The sequence below is a fragment of the Schistocerca serialis genome, chromosome 4 (genome assembly GCF_023864345.2).
Source record: "Schistocerca serialis cubense isolate TAMUIC-IGC-003099 chromosome 4, iqSchSeri2.2, whole genome shotgun sequence".
NCBI lineage: Eukaryota > Metazoa > Arthropoda > Insecta > Orthoptera > Acrididae > Schistocerca > Schistocerca serialis.
In genome coordinates, this window is record NC_064641.1 from 546,703,435 (window position 1) to 546,720,942 (window position 17,508).

Consider the following 17,508-nt stretch of genomic DNA (forward strand, 5'->3'; position numbering starts at 1 on the left):
ATAGAGGGTTGCATTGGACTGCTGTAGTTTTCTCAGCTTAGAGGGTTTCTTTGTCTGACAGGCATTATGTGAGGGTGGCGCCAGCAGGGCGGGTACTGAGACGGAGGACTAGGCGTCGTATGCTTTTCTTTTCATTTTATGTTACAATGCAGCATCACCGGTCTATTGCGGTCTAACTATGTTGGTGAGGCAGTAAATTTCGTACCACCCTCTCACGGTGATGGTACTGCATGAGTCAGGCAGAAAAATTCTGCCTAACATGTAGCGGTGGGACTTGTAGTCCCGTACCGGCGTTTTTGTGCATTGTATGCTGGGGTCGGAACTTACTTGTAACTCATCGGCTATAATTCATCTGCGAGAATACACGCTCACCCTATTTAATTACAGTACTACTCCTCAGACCATTTTCAGAGTTTCTAAAAATAAATGTTGCTGAGACACCTTAATGAACAGTGCTAAATATGTACGTTAAATAGATTCAATTATGGCTGGCTACAGCTTATTTTTCCTCCTGTGAATCAGCAAGCAGTCTTACATTCGGAAATGATGAAGACGTGTTATGGGAAATAAATAGTACGACTTTTTCAATAAGTTTCGGAATTGATAGTTGGATGCATTTCAATCTCTCCCTTATACACAGACCAGTTCACATGAAAGCAGAACTTAACGCATTTCTGAACAACTTAACGTTGACGTTAACGTATTCTGCACTAAAGACGAAGTGTAACTTCCAGTTCACTCTAACTGAGGCGTATGTAATTCTTTTGAACGGCATGTTGGCCTCACGTGTTGTGAACCGTACGGCGACGAAGGTCGATAGACAGTTCTTTCCGTCTTTGGTGTAGCATGTGACGTCAAAATGTAGGAAGTCTTGTGAGAGAATTGTTATCCGTCGCACTGTCCGTATGACGTCGCTGTACGACGCTGTACAGCCGAGAAAACACCCTCTCTGTCTTCTAGGGCAGTAGTCGCTTGGCCGCGCCGGATTAGCCAAGAGGTCTCGGGCACTGCAATCATGGACTGTGCGGTTGGTCCCGGCGGAGGTTCGAGTCCTCCCTCGGGCACGGGTGTCTGTGTTTGTCCTTACGATAATTTAGGTTAAGTAGTGTGTAAGCTTAAGGACTGATGACCTTAGCAGTTCAGTCCCATAAGATTTCACATACATTATAATTTTTTTTTTTTAACTAGTCGCTTGGTGACGCTAAGATTTTGTATAACGTCGGATACACATCTGGTGAAACCGCACATTCCATAATCATTTGACAATACTCGGATACATCTCAATGAGTGCAGAAATCTTGGGGAGCGACTAACAGTAGTCTCGACAGGACACGACTCTGCCAGTGTCAGATTTCGACGGATGCTGATAAACATATCCCCTTCTTACTCGAGTCATAGGACAATTTACTCATTCTATCAAATGTGATTTATGGGTGATAAATCCACAGCGTATTCTTCCTTACACAAGGTGATTCAGCTGCCCCTGCCGATGCCGGTTTATGCGCGAAATTTTCATCGTGTCTTCCTCCTTACACGCAAACTGTTAGCTCTACAGAAAGAATGAGCAGGACCTTCTTGTAGGATATTAATTGTAGTTAAATTTTGTACTGGTATTCCTTTTCGCTAGAGACCACAGTTTTCGAAATATTCAAGAAAAACGTAAAAAAGTGTTCTTCAAATTCAACCCCGCTCCCACACACAGCCCCCACCGGTCAGGAATTTAAGGATGTTGCTCACGGCACTCTCTCTTACACATATCAAAAAAGTTTTCCATCATCCAGTTCCCAGAACTCCTTAAGATAGACGTTGACTGTGTATATTGTGTCACAGACACAGTCCCTTTGACTGTTCCGAGATATCACTAGACCCGCCCAAGCCGGCCGGGGTGGCCGAGCCTCGTGATGACTGGGTGTTGTGTGATGTCCTTAGGTTAGTTAGGTTTAAGTAGTTCTAAGTTCTAGGGGACTGATGACCTCAGCAGTTAAGTCCCACTGTGCTCAGAACCATTTGAACCAGACCCGCCCAACGATGTAAACAACCATGCAGGAGCAGCATCTATTAGACAGACGGAGTCCGACAGCCGATCAGTTCCTGTCATTCCAATAGGAAGGAGGTACACAGCTCGTGTTGTCTGTAGTTCAACCATGTCTAGACGGTCAATACCTTGGTTCGATTGCGTCTGCGTAGTTACTTTGTGCCATGAAGGGCTCTCAACAAGAGAAGTGTCCAGGTATTTTGGAGTGAACCAAAGCGATGTAGTTCGGACATGAAGGAGATACAGAGAGACAGGAACTGTCGATGACATGCCTCTCTCAGGCCGCCCAAGTGGTACTACTTCATTGGATGACCGCTACCTATGGATTATGGCTCGGAGGAACACTGACAGCAACGCCACCAAGTTGAATCATGCTCTTCCTGCAGCCACAGGACGTCGTGTTACGGCTCAAACTATGCGCAACAGGCATCATGATGCGCAACTTCACTCCCTATGTCCATGGCGAGGTTCACCTTTGCAACCACGACACCATGAGAGAGCCCGACAACATGCCGAATGGACCGCTCAGGACAGGATCACGTTCTCTTTACCGATGAATGTCGCATATGCCTTCAACCAGACAATCGTGGGAGACCTGTTTGGCGGCAACCCGGTCAGGCTGAACGCCTTAAACACATTGTCCAGAGAGTGCAGCAGGGTGGAGGTTCCCTACTGTTTTGGGGTGGCATTTTGTGGGCCAATGTACACCGCTGGTGGTCAAGGAAGGCACCGTAGCGGCTGTATGATACGTTAATGCCATTCTACGACCGACAGTGCAACAATATCGGCAGCATATTGGCGAGACATTCGTCTTCATGGACAATAATTCGCGCTCCTATCATGCACATCTTGTGAGTGACTTCCTTCAGGATAAGGACGTCGCTCGACTAGAGTGGCCAGTATGTTCTGCAGACATAAATCCTATCGAACATGCGTGGGATAGACTGAAAAGGGCTTTTAATGGACTACTTGACCCATCAACTACTCTGAGGGATCTACGCCTAATAGTCGTTGAGAAGTGTGACAATCTGGACCAACATTCCTTTGATGAACTTGTGGATAGTATGCCACGACGAATACATTGTAACAGGACGTGCTACTGGGTATTTGAGGCAGCGGCGTGTACAGCAATCTGCACCACCACATCTGAAGGTCTCGCTATACGGTATTACAACATGCAATGTGTGGTTGTCATGAACAATAAAAATGCTGAAGTGATTTTTATGTTGATCTCTATTTCAATTTTCTGTACAGGTTCCGTAGCTCTCGGAACCGAGGTCATGCTCAACTTTTTTTAATGTGTGTATTAGTGCATAAATATTTGCGACTGCACGAGTTGTTTCCCACATTTGATCCTTTCTGGTTTCTTTTGACTGGCTTTATTACACTGGCGGCTTCCCTGAGCACTTAGTCAACAAAGTGAAAAATTTGACCTTTGGGGAAATTTAATATAACAATTTTGGGAATTTATACAGCATAAATTAAACAATTACGTCTCTGTATTCTTCAGGCCTTCTAACTACGAAACTATTGTGCTTGTAAGGGATATGTGTGGATCTAATTGTCAAAGTAACTAGCTTTAGCGTAACGTTTACAAAAGTCGTTTTTGTTTTATTATCCTAACAACCAACGAGCACGTTTGAATTAACGTTAACGAAATAGCCGACTATGGTACTTGTGTGATATTCGATTCAATAGAGACCAAATGGCTCTGAGCACTATGGGACTTAACATCTATGGTCATCAGTCGCCTAGAACTTAGAACTAATTAAACCTAACTAACCTAAGAACAGCACACAACACCCAGCCATCACGAGGCAGAGAAAATCCCTGACCCCGCCGGGAATCGAACCCGGGAACCCGAGCGTGGGAAGCGAGAACGCTACCGCACGACCACGAGATGCGGGCAATAGAGACCAAAAAATGTCGGATATTTGGAATAGTTCGGGTAGTGGGAAATTTTTGTAAAGTGGTAGAAACGGTGCCACTAAAAACGTACTGAAGTTCATGTGTGGCGAGAGATGGGTTTGAGGAAGGGAGGTGCGTTTCAAGTTGACTTTTGTACGCTTCTCTTGAATAACTGGGAAACCGTGGCCTCCAGTGAAAACGTATACCAGTACAAAATTTAATATTAAATTTCCCACAAAAAGGCCCTTTCATTTTTCTCTATGACTAACACGTGGCGCGTAGTGAGCGAGAGCATATAAAAGCTCGAGTGTGATTTATGAAGACCAGAAAGAATCATTGCGGGTTGCATAAAATGACATTGGTAGTTGCAGCTGAATGACGTGCAAATATAATTTACGTTATGTTGCTCCAACTTACATGGTTGGGTTGTCCTAAAATGCCAGTCATTTCTGTAGCGAAGCCAACTTGGCGTTTGTTACATCCTGCCTTCTTGATGTTGCAAACTGCAGCCAACAGCGTAGAATATCATACATATGAGCAATACAGAAAATGTAAAGTGGAACAAATCGTAGAGGATTAAGGCTAGTGGCAGTTACTCAGTAGCACCCAAAAATTTGAGGGAACAGGGTAAGTTACCGATTTCACGACGGTGTATCTTTAGCCTTAACCGACAAACTGTGCAGTTGTTTTAACAAAAAGATCTGGGCCCCGCTTCGGCCGCCGGCAACCTGCTGCGCAGCACAATACCTCATTAATATTCAGCAGCAGCCGAAATCCGAGAGGCCTCTCCGTCCGCGGGAGTTCCTCGCCGGTTGCAATCTTCTGCCCGCCCCCGCCCACCGCATCGCCTAATTATAACTTAGTGTGTATCTAACAAGCCAGGTAACAGAGTCTGACGGGCCGGCAGCACCCGCCACCAGGATTACTGACATGACAGCTTTTGTACTCCCATACATGATTCCTCTTTGCTTATATTTACCCTCTTACGTGGAGCACCGAATTTACTTCCGTGATTTTATTACTAAGCTCCACAGAGAGTTAATACCAAGACGTCCACGCATTTAGTGGTTTTTCGAGCTATATAAATAAATATTGTCTCGTCGTGACTACACGGGCTTAACGTGAAGTATGAGGAGTGGTCTAATGAAAACCCAACACTTGCCACAACGGGACCATGGGATTCTTATGTTCAAAAGTAATCACCGTAAATATTTACACATTTATCCCACTGGGACGCGATACGATCAATTCGTGTTTCGCAGGACGCGTTCAGCCGTTGGCATATCCACAACCGCACACCCTGCTGCTCTTTCCGGTCCGATTCCCACGCATGTCTGTCACTAGTTCGACAAAGGTGTGAGACACACACGGTAAAGGATCGCGGCTGTACGGAGACTGTTGCACTGTTTCCCAACCCAATCGCTGAAGCGTAGCCTTCGTCCGATTGACAGTGCGTAGGCGGCCGCTATCGTGCAGCAGTATTCCTGGGCGTTTAGCCTATAAGGCGCGTCTCAGTTTCTGCTAAGTGTCTTCATAGCGCACTTGCGATTTCACTTTCCTTCGATGACTTGCCATACATGCTCGTAACAGTAAGACCCAAACGACCAGCTTCGTCGTTTCCTACATGCCTGATCACAGGCGATGGGCCCTTAACAATCTGCCCTTACCATCATTAATTCGCTGTCAGACTTAGTCACAGTTATTTAGAATGGGTCGTCATCGGCCATCGTCAGATCATAAACCACATGGCGTGGTTCAACCTCAGCACAGTGGAAATAATAGTGTCGTCACCAGGAGACGCACTTCCGTCTCTGCCAGGTTAAATACACTGCCTGAGAAACGAAACGAAGTAGCCGTAAGGGGAGGAGGACGAAATGGAACTTAATGGGTTAAGAGAGCAGATTTTGTTTCATTGACTACAAAATCGAGTGAAATTTGTAATTACTTAGCAGTAGGAGCACCCCCTCTAGCTTAAATGTATGAACTGGTTCAACTGGGAAGGGCTTCGCAAACGCGTTGTAGCCTAAGGCAAGATGGCCCACAGCTGTTGAAGCTGGTGCTTGATAACCCAGATCCTGGCATTGGGACTGAGTTGTCGTCCAAGGTGAGCCCACACCTGTTCTACTGGGGACAGGTTTTTGGGATCTTCGTGACCACGAATGAACCTTTGCATTATCAGTCAGTTCACACAGGCACATACTATATGTGGATCAGAATTGTGGTCTTGAAAAGTGGCATCATGAGATTATTGCACGAGAGGTAACACAAGAGAAGGCATGAGAGGCAACCAAGGAGAACGTGTGATGTCCGTGACGTACCGTTGTGCTGTCAGAGTTCTATCAATCACTACCAGTCGTGACCTGAAGTCAAACCTGACGGCTCCCTGTACTGTGACGCTGCGAGTAACACCGTTATGCCCCTCCAAAATAATGGAAGGATGGGAGCTCCCCACACTCGCTGACGCTGATCATCTGGCTAGGTTCAGATTGGCGATTCATCGCTGAACACTATATGACACCTTTGTTTAGCGGTCCATGCTTCTGGGTCACGTCACTACGCCAAACACAACCTTTGTGTTGTGACTTTCATGGCAAACAACGCATAGCACGAAGTTACCCACTCCAGCTGCTGCTGGTATCAATTAACGGTTTGCAAAGACAGAATGTAGCACAGAGTTCTTAACTTGTTTCGCATGGCTGACATAGTTGTGTAGAGGTCACGATACGCTTGCTTCACAATACAGCTCTTCCCTTGTGGTGGTCGGTCTCGTACAATCTGGATAGGGCACGATTCGACCAGCTGGTGAAATGAATTCCCACATTAAGGCTCAATTCATTGCTGATAACGTTACTTGTCACGAGTACGTGGCAAGTCAGTGTCCTTCACAACGATCACATAACTGAGAAGACTACTGGGAATTGTATGTTACCACATAATGATCTGATGATATAAAGTGAGAATGGTTTATTTCAGCACAAGATATTGTTGGCTTAGAAATATGTTCTTTAAATACCTCAGTTTTGATTGAAGTTTTGGTGGTATTTCAGTATAAAGCTACATAGCATAGCCAAATTAAAGGATTACTTTTATGAAACACCTTAATTGTATCCCATTCTGACACATAAGTTTGACATTCGGCTAAATGATGGCTAAAATCTTTGTCTGTAAGGATACGAAATAGTGGCAACCTGCAACGTCACCCTCGGGGACATTGATGCCTCAGACAACAAGAGGTGGTCACATGCGAAGAAAAGGCCACATCTCAGAAGTTCATGTGAGCTTTAAGGTAGGCTTATAAAGTAATATTGGCACCAAATGTCAACATAATTCTGGTTAATGCCACCGTGGACGTATCACAAGGTGGAAAGGTCCTCACTTCCCTTTTTAGCCACATACCCCCCCCCCCCCCCCCCTACTTTGCCGCCTTTGCGATGGAGGTCAGAACCGCGACACTCCATGTTGAAATCACGCAGTTTTCTTACATGTGGCTGACGGAAATATTTCAGACACACAATCGCATTCGACATGAAAAGGTCACAGAGGCTGTCATAAAGGACGTCAGTGAAACTATCCCTTCCATTGGAGCATTGATTCCCACACACTTCGCCATCGAAAACAACATTTACAGTACTAGGGCGTAAAGAGCGTCAGCGAGGTTACCCCTTGGGAGCATTGATTCCCATAAATTTTGCCATGTAAAACTACAGTTTGCTGTCTGATGAGGAATAGCATCTTGTTCTTGTCAACGTTCGACACCGCCATCGATCTCTGGGGACCGCAATCCTAACTTAAGGACATCGTGGGCCTGCAACCTCCTCTGAACGTGACGTGATCTCTTTCGATTTCAGTGCAACCTCAAGGTTTGTTCTGATATGCAGTATGGAACCCCTAGGGACCATTCAAAACTATTCGACGAAATTTAACGTGATCCGAAGCAGGAAAGGGGTTTTATGCTTCATCAGGGATTTGCTTCGCCCCCTCCTTTTGCGTGATTTCCGGATTTGGTGGAGGTGGAGGAGGGGGGATAGTGTGATAGGGAATGCCACATTACCCTGTGCGTGAATAAAACAGCAAAATGCACCTCTTGGATCAGTCAGCTCAGCAACATCCTCGGTGGCACTCATGCACCTCTGTTGAGCATTTAAAAAAGAGTTGCTGTATGGAACTTAGACATTAAATTAGTCTTGTGGCATAACGCCTGAGGGCTAGGCAACTTTTTCGACATCCCTGAACCGTTGGAATCACCGCCCCAAGGAAGGGGTGATTCCTTTGACGCACTTTATGGCTCCCTCTGATACCTTTTTGTGTCGATTCTGAGCCGTACTGTGTCTGACGTTTTTCCCTCGGCCACCTATACCGAAATCTAGTGATTTCAGCGCTTCTGACAGAGGCGTCAAAATGAGATGAAATGTGGGGCAAGAGGACGTGTGACGACCTTCTCATCGTCTGACACGTCGACGATGGAGTTGGGCATAATTGTGGTAAAATTCTCTGCCAGTGTGATATCATGGCCCGCATCTCGTGGTCGTGCGGTAGCGTTCTCGCTTCCCACGCCCGGGTTCCCGGGTTCGATTCCCGGCGGGGTCAGGGATTTTCTCTGCCTCGTGATGGCTGGGTGTTATGTGCTGTCCTTAGGTTAGTTAGGTTTAAGTAGTTCTAAGTTCTAGGGGACTAATGACCTCAGCAGTTGAGTCCCATAGTGCTCAGAGCCATTTGAACCATTTTTTGTGATATCATGAACCCACCTTAAACCTCATATGATCTTCAGAGCTGTGGCCCTTTTTCCGCATTTGTCGATACCTCGTTCATGGAAGCCTCGCTGTTATTATTAAGCCCACACGTTAGTATATAACTAGGCAATGCAAACCATATTTTAAGCATATGGCATATAGAGCACCTGACAGGCCATGCCGGCTGATCCCACTCATAATTGGGCGGCTGCAGAGCGCGCCGCGTTGACGCTGGTGGAGGACCAGAGAGGACCGGACGGGACGGGACGGGCCAGTATCGATTGGCGCGGCCAGCACAGCCGCACAGCCGCCGTCCCACCTGGCCACGGCCCGCCTGGGCGATGACGCTTTCGGACACCTGCTCTAAAGTAACGGTAGTCTGCTGTGCTGTGGACTCCGCTTCCGCTTACGTCCACACTGTACCCGCGATGCGCGGGAAAAATTTCACCGGGCCCACCCGTTAATGAAGATAGCCACTCTTGTCTTTGGAGAGGTACGTTACTTCGTAAAGCAGAGGTCGAACACTGCAGTCACATCTCACCCACGAATAGGGTTGGTGGTTTTAAATTGAAGTCGTAGACTTGATTGTTACCTATAATCCACCCAAATTTCAGCTCTGGCAGGTTATTAACCACTGTGAAATTTCTAATTTGTTTCGAATTTGGGAAAAGAAGCTGCGGGTCTTTGAGATAACACTGGAAACAGAATGAGGTTTTGGTTTGTCTCACCACGATGAAGTTACTGAATGAGAGACAAATATGATACTTCCTCGAAGCCAAGGTTCTTCTTCTTCTTCTTCGGATACTTCACCGTGCCTGCACCTGAGCTACTGTTATTACGTGAGAATGCTTAATATGACTGAAAAAAATAAGCTGGATGTTTCACCTGTTTCCTTTCTATTTTTGTCTTTTATGTAATGAAATCTAGTTTACGTCGTTTTATTTCTATAGTGGGCTCTTTTCATTCTTTCGCACATTTCTCGTTCTCAGCAGCAAGTTTTTCTTTCCCTATACATTCGTCTCCCATCCGTTCTTTATTGGGTGCCTAAATTGGATGGAGAGATTTCAGTGCTTTGCCAGAACATTTTCTTTAAATCTTTATTTTAGATAGCGAAACTATGTCTTCACTTGAGATAGTCTCTCCAGTGTGGATTGAGTGTCATCTTTTGCTGAGGTTATCATCGAAGAATTTTGGCCACATTTTCGGTTCTGCTGGTTTGCCCCATTTCGCTATTTTCTCACAAATGTGCCGCTGATTATTTTGGGGACGATCTGGGACAGTTATTTTCTGACGTAACTGGAGCTCAAATGCATTAGTGTCAAGGATAATTATCTCATTCTTTTAAAACCTTACATTACACGATGTTCAAGTAAAATATCAGCAAAGTTACAGGTAAGTTATAAAAAAGCGACTAACCTCATTTTCTCACTTTTGGAGCGACCTGCTAGGACCAACTTTCATTTAACAATAAGTTAAAATAAGACAAAGCTGCCACCTGGTGGTCAGTTTCTGAAACAATGGCGGTCAACTCAGAAACGAGGTGTCGGCTTTTAACGCAGGTGAGGTTTACTCCCACCTACCGTATCTGTTTTGAATGTGCCACGGCCATGTGTGACCTATATAGATTCAGATTACAATGTGAAAATGAAGAAATCGAAGTGTATGCTTTGTATATCGTCATTAATAGTAATCACTAATAGTGAAAATTGACACAGGTTAAAACATAGTGTGAACCGTTACTTTAGAAAGTTAGTTCAGGCATATGGACTGAGCAGTTCAAACATATTATAAAAAATGAATGTTTGAAAACACGTTCAGTGCCTCGTCCTAAACCACTACATTGATTACACCAAACGTGGTACTCATATCACTTACTGTCTGGAAAGAAGCGTTGTGGGAGTAAGAAACGCCTGCCCCTCAAAGGGGTGAGAGGAAAAAAAGAACAGCTCACGACGCGATCACCCAGTGTTCATGCCGTATTTGAGGAAGAGAGTACCTAGTGTCTTGCAACAGACTATATACACAATTTCGAACCTTTATGAAAATTTTTCTCGCTGGTGCCCCCACAAACTAATGAAAGGGAAAAAAAAGTTTATTTCTTACTACACTGTCGCTTTTCGTACGATAAAACTGCTGCCGCTCAGGTAGGACGGTTTTATTTATTACTTTCTAACTACTAACTCAAATCGTACTGAAAAAGAGGGGACCGACAGACACATAGGGGAGAGGAGGAGGTGGACATTGGGAGGGGGAGGAGATGGGTAGTGAGAGTGGGAAGAATAATAGAAAATTGGTTACAAAGTAATATTGTAGCCATCGCGTATTTGTTATGTTAACCTAATTAGCTTTGTTTCGTAAATATACCTTCACAACAGCAAAGAAGCCTGTAATACACAAACACCAAAACGCACAACTCATGCTAATGAAACAACTGTTAGATACAAATATACGGTGAAGTAGCTGCCGTCGTTGTGGGAACAGCTGAGCAGTGCACCAACATACGAGGTGAATATCAGCCAACTTGACATTAGCAAACTGCTGGTAAAGCAGGCCCAACCAGACCTGTATGTTTTTTCCAACAGGAAGCACCGTAAGTAGACGGAGGCAGTTTATTTCTGAACCATACATACAGCACATACTGTTCAATCTGCACTGTTGTCCTGATATTTTCATTGCAACTCAAAGAATAAAACAGAAAATATTCGTGAACAACCTCACAATGTTTGACTACTTTGGATTCCATTTGATAGCGGTTGGGCATAGCCACAGTTAGATATTCATCTGTAAAGAAGGACAACAGTCAGTCGCAGGATCAGTAATTGCTTTACAAGTGAACTTCCAAATTTTGTCCAACGAGATCAAATTCACTCTTTCTGAGCCATCAGTCTTCTGACTGATTTGATGTTGGCCACCAAGAATTCCTCTCCTTTGAGAACATCTTCATCTCAGAATAGCAAATGCACCCTAAATGCCCAGTTATTTGTTCTATGTTTTCCAATTTCTGCCCTCTCGTGTTGTTTCGAGCCTCTACAGCTCCATCCAGTGTCGTGGAAATTGTTCCCTGCGGTCTTCACAAAAGGCGTTTCAACTGCCCTGTCTCCTTATCAGTGTTTTAAAGAGTTTTCATTCTTCGTCAGTTCTGTGAAGAACATCCTCATTCGTTGTCAGTATGCCTAATTTTCGACATCCTTCTATAGAATCACATCTCACGCTTTTTGATTCTCTTCATTTCGGGTGTTTTCCCACACCATATTCAACATTGTACGGCGCTGTTCTCAAAAATATCAGACAGAAAATCCTTTTTACAACAGTAGTCTATGTTTTATATTAGTGGATTTTTTTTTTTGGCAGAAAGTTCTTGCCTGTCCTAGTCTGCTTTTACGTTTCCTTGCTTCGTCTGACGTTTGTTTTATCGTGCCAAGGCAGAATTCCTTAACTTCATCTACTTAACGAACACAAGTCTGTGGCTTATGTCACTTCTACTCATTATTTTCGTTTCTCCTCAATTTACCCTCGATTCGTATTCTGCACTCATTGTATTCATGACATCCAAAATGACCTGTAATTAATATTCACTTTCACTGGGGATAGCAATGTCATTACCGCATTCTGTCATTGATATTCTTTCACTCTGAATTGTAATCTCTCCCCTGTATCCCCCTTTCATTTTCGTTTCTCTACTTCTCCAATGTATAGCTCGAATAGTAGGGCCGAAAGACTGCAACCCTGCTTTATGGCTTTTTCAGCTCAAGCAGATCGTTCTTAGTCTTCCATTCTTATCTTTCTATGTCGGTTGTTGAACATACTGAGTATTACCCATCCTTCAAAAGAGCTTACTTTCACTTTTGTCAGAATTTCGGTCTTACAAAATTGTACATTGTCGAATGTTCCTTGATTTTCTTAATTGTTGTTTCCATTATCGAGCGCGATTTCAGAACTGTGTCTTTGCTGCCTTTACCTTTCTGAAAGCTGAGCTACTCATGTCACACAACCTCGAATTTCTATTCCTCTCTTCTATATGTTATTCTTGTCAGCAAGTTGGATTTGTAAGACGCTATTCGCAGTATTTGATAATTTTCGAACTTACGTATGATTTCCATGTTTGTGGTTTTGTGGATGATATTCTCATGCTACAGCTGTGAGCATAAATGACAAAGGGTTAAAGGACGATGGCGAGTAGGCAACAGGGAGTTCGACATCTACGCACTGTCACAAAATGAGGTCAAGGCTTGCCCGACTCCAACTGCGAGACAGATGGCGGTTTACGGCAAACATTTCGACAGAAAACTATGCTGGTGGACGCACAAGAATAAGGGGCACCGCAGCAGACGTCCACGACATATTCCCATCGTAACGCCACCACTATTGCTTGACGCTACACAACCACAGTTTAGTCAACAATCAGCCGCCTTTAGTGAATTAGCAGTCTAGTTAAAAGTTGATTAACTCTCTACAGTAAATTGATTTCTTAGGATGGAAAAGATGTGTGATTGCTGTGTACGGACGAAGAGGAGCTGGCCACTGTTCGTGAACAGCTGAACGTGTTCAGGCTGCTGCCTCGGAGGGTAGCGGCAGTGGGGAGTCTGGTGCGTCGCATGGTACACCCAAGGTGTTACGTGCTTCACCCACTGTCCCTGCTTTCGAGACATCTTCGCGGGGACCGGGCGTTGTTGAGCCACCCTCGCGCAAAGGGGAGTGGCGGGTTCAGAGGCGTTCGCGGCGCACAAGGCGGAGGGTCAATGTGGAGGCTGGCCGTGTGGCATCGCCCGCTCTGCCTGTGAGTGGACATGTGGCCGCTCCTTCAGCAAGGTCCGAGCATGCACACGGGGGGAGGGGTTTATTAGTTATTGGGAGCTCCAACGTTAGGCGGGTGATGGAGCCCCTTAGGGAAATAGCGGAAAGGTCGGGGAAGAAGGCCGGTGTTCACTCTGTCTGCTTGCCGGCGGGTCTCATCCGAGATGTTGAGGAGGCCCTGCCGGCGGCGATAGAGAGCACTGGGTGCACCCGACTGCAAGTTGTTGCTCATGTCGGCACCAATGACTGCTGCCGTCTGGGTTCAGAGGTCATCCTCAGTTTGTACAGGCGGTTGGCGGAATTGGTGAAGGCGGAAAGCCTCGCTCGCGCGATGGAATCAGAGCTAATTATTTGTAATATCGTTCCCAGAACCGATCGCGGTCCTCTGGTTTGGAGCCGAGTGGCAGGCCTAAACCAGAGGCTCAGACGATTCTGCGGAGATCTGGGGTGCAAATTTCTCGACCTCCGCTATCGGGTGGTGAAATGTAGTGTCCCCCCGAATAGGTCAGGCGTGCACTACACGCCGGAAGCGGCTACAAGGGTAGCGGAGTACGTGTGGAGTGCACATGTGGGTTTTTTAGGTTAGACAATTCCCTCCCTAGGCCCGACAAGACGCCTACAGAGACGTGGCAAGGTAGGAGTAGGCTAATTGCAACAGGGAATAAAAATATTAATGTGCTAATAGTAAACTGCAGGAGCATCTATAGAAAGGTCCCAGAACTGCTCTCATTAATAAACGGTCACAACGCCCATATGGTACTAGGGACAGAAAGTTGGCTGAAACCAGACGCAAACAGTAATGAAATCCTAAACTCAGATTAGAATGTATACCACAGAGACTGGCTGGGCAGTGAAGGGGGAGGCAGGTTTATAGCGATAAGAACTGCAATAGTATCGAAGGAAATTGAAGGAGATCCGAAATGTGAAATAATTTGGGTTAAGGTCACGGTTAAAGCAGGCTCAGATATGGTAATTGGATGTCTCTTTAGGCCCCCTGGCTCAGCAGCTGTTGTGGCTGAGCACCTGAAGGATAATTTGGAAAATATTTCGAGTAGATTTCCCCACCATGTTATAGTTCTGGAGATTTTAATTTGCCGGATATATACTGGAAGACTCAAACGTTCATAACGGGTGTCAGGGACAAAGAATCCAGTGAAATTTTTGAAGTGCTTTATCTGAAAACTACCTTGAGCAGTTAAACAGAGAACCGACTCGTGGCGATAACATATTAGACCTTCTGGTGACAAACAGACCCGAACTATTTGAAACAGTTAACGCAGAACAGGGAATCAGCGATCATAAAGCGGTTACTGCATCCATGATTTCAGCCGTAAATAGAAATATTAAAAAAGGTAGGAAGATTATTCTGTTTAGCAAAAGTGACAAAAATCAGATTACAGAGTACCTGACGGCTCAACACAAAAGTTTTGTCTCAAGTACAGATAGTGTTGCGGATCAGTGGACAAAGTTCAAAACCATCGTACAATATGCGTTAGATGAGTATGTGCCAAGCAAGATCGTAAGAGATGGAAAAGAGCCACCGTGGTACAACAACCGTATTAGAAAACTACTGCTGAAGCAAAGGGAACTTCACAGCAAACATAAAGATAGCCAAAGCCTTGCAGACAAACAAAAATTATGCGAAGCGAAATGTAGTGCGAGGAGGGCTATGCGAGAGGCGTTCAATGAATTCGAAAGTAAAGTTCTATGTACTGACTTGGCAGAAAATCCTAAGAAATTTTGGTCTTATGTCAAAGTGGTAGGTGGATCAAAACAAAATGTCCAGACACTCTGTGACCAAAATGATCTGAAACAGAGGATGACAGACTAAAGGCCGAAATACTAAATGTCTTTTTCCAAAGCTGTTTCACAGAAGAAGACTGCACTGTATTTCCTTCTCTAGATTGTCGCACAGATGACAAAATGGTAGATACCGAAATAGACGACAGAGGGATAGAGAAACAATTAAAATCGCTCAAAAGAGGAAAGGCCGCTGGACCTGATGGGATACCAGTTCGATTTTACACAGAGTACGCGAAGGAACTTGCCCTCCCCCCCCCCCCCCCCCCTTCTTGCAACGGTGTACGGTAGGTCTCTAGAAGCGCGTAGCGTTCCAAAGGATTGGAAAAGTCACAGGTCATCTCCGTTTACAAGAAGGGACGTCGAACAGATGTGCAGAACTATAGACCTATATCTCTAACGTCGATCAATTGTAGAATTTTGGAACACGTATTATGTACGAGTATAATGACTTTTCTGGAGACTAGGAATCAACTCTGTAGAAATCAGCATGGGTTTCGAAAAAGACGGTCGTGTGAAACCCAGCTCGCGCTATTCGTACACGAGACTCAGAGGGCCATAGACACAGGTTCCCAGGTAGATGCCGTGTTTCTTGACTTCCGCAAGGCGTTCGATACAGTTCCCCACAGTCGTTTAATGAACGAAGTAAGAGCATATGGACTATCACACCAATTGTGTGATTGGATTGAAGAGTTCCTAGATAAGAGAACGCAGCATGTCATTCTCAATGGAGAGAAGTCCTCCGAAGTAAGAGTGATTTCAGGTGTGCCGCAGGGGAGTGTCGTAGGACCGTTGCTGTTCACAATATACATAAATGACCTTGTGGATGACATTGGAAGTTCACTGAGGCTTTTTGCGGATGCTGCTGTGGTACATCGAGAGGTTGTAACAATGGAAAATTGTACTTAAATGCAGGAGGATCTGCAGCGAATTGACGCATGGTGCAGGGAATGGCAATTGAATCTCAATGTAGACAAGTGTAATGTGCTGCGAATACACAGGAAGATAGATCCATTATCATTTAGCTACAAAATAGCAGGTCAGCAACTGGAAGCAGTTAATTCCATAAATTATCTGGGAGTATGCATTAGGAGTGATTTAAATTGGAATGATCATATAAAGTTGATCGTCGGTAAAGCAGATGCCAGACTGAGATTCATTGGAAGAATCCTAAGGAAATGCAAGCAGAAAACAAAGGAAGTAGGTTACAGTACGCTTGTTCGCCCACTGCTTGAATACTGCTCAGCAGTGTGGGATCCGTACCAGATAGGGTTGATAGAAGAGATAGAGAAGATCCAACGGAGAGCAGCGCGCTTCGTTACAGGATCATTTAGTAATCGCGAAAGCGTTACGGAGATGATAGATAAACGCCAGTGGAAGACTCTGCAGGAGAGACGCTCAGTAGCTCGGTACGGGCTTTTGTTAAAGTTTCGAGAACATACCTTCACCGAAGAGTCAAGCAGTATATTGCTCCCTCCTACGTATATCTCGCGAAGAGACCATGAGGATAAAATCAGAGAGATTAGAGCCCACACAGAAGCATACCGACAATCCTTCTTTCCACGACAATACGAGACTGGAATAGAAGGGAGAACCGATAGAGGTACTCAGGGTACCCTCCGCCACACACCGTCAGGTGGCTTGCGGAGTATGGCTGTAGATGTAGATGTAGATGAAAGAACGGCTCTGCCACAGATTTAGCAAAAGGCCATGGAAAAACGCCATACCTGAGCCAGTCAAACATAGATACGTCAGGGACTGGCTCCCGTTAGAACAACACCCGCTGCGACACTGGGCATTTACCACATCGTGGGCCAGCGTCCTAAAAACAGAAAGACAGAACTACTCCAGGGCGGTAGTCCGATTACGCCCAAGCCTTAAGCTGTGCTGGAGATGCGTAACGGGTATCAATGTCTTGGCTCAATAAGTATGCTCTAATCTAGTAAAAATACCCATCACTTTTGGAAAGATGGATGCAGTCTGGCAGCACCATGCGGGTCTACAAGTCCACTTGGATCTGGAACCTGCTACCAGTAACGCTGTCGCCTTAACATCCAGTCGCTGGCATACCTCGGGGCCTATTTCCATTCATTCCCTATCTTGGAGGGTAGCCGTTCGAGACCAGGGTAATGCAGCCACCAACCTATCTCCACTTGTGCAGGCACACCGTTATCGTCCGCCTCCGCTTACAAGAGTGGTCACAACTGCTGAGACCTGTCTTCCTGCACAGAATCCACAGCA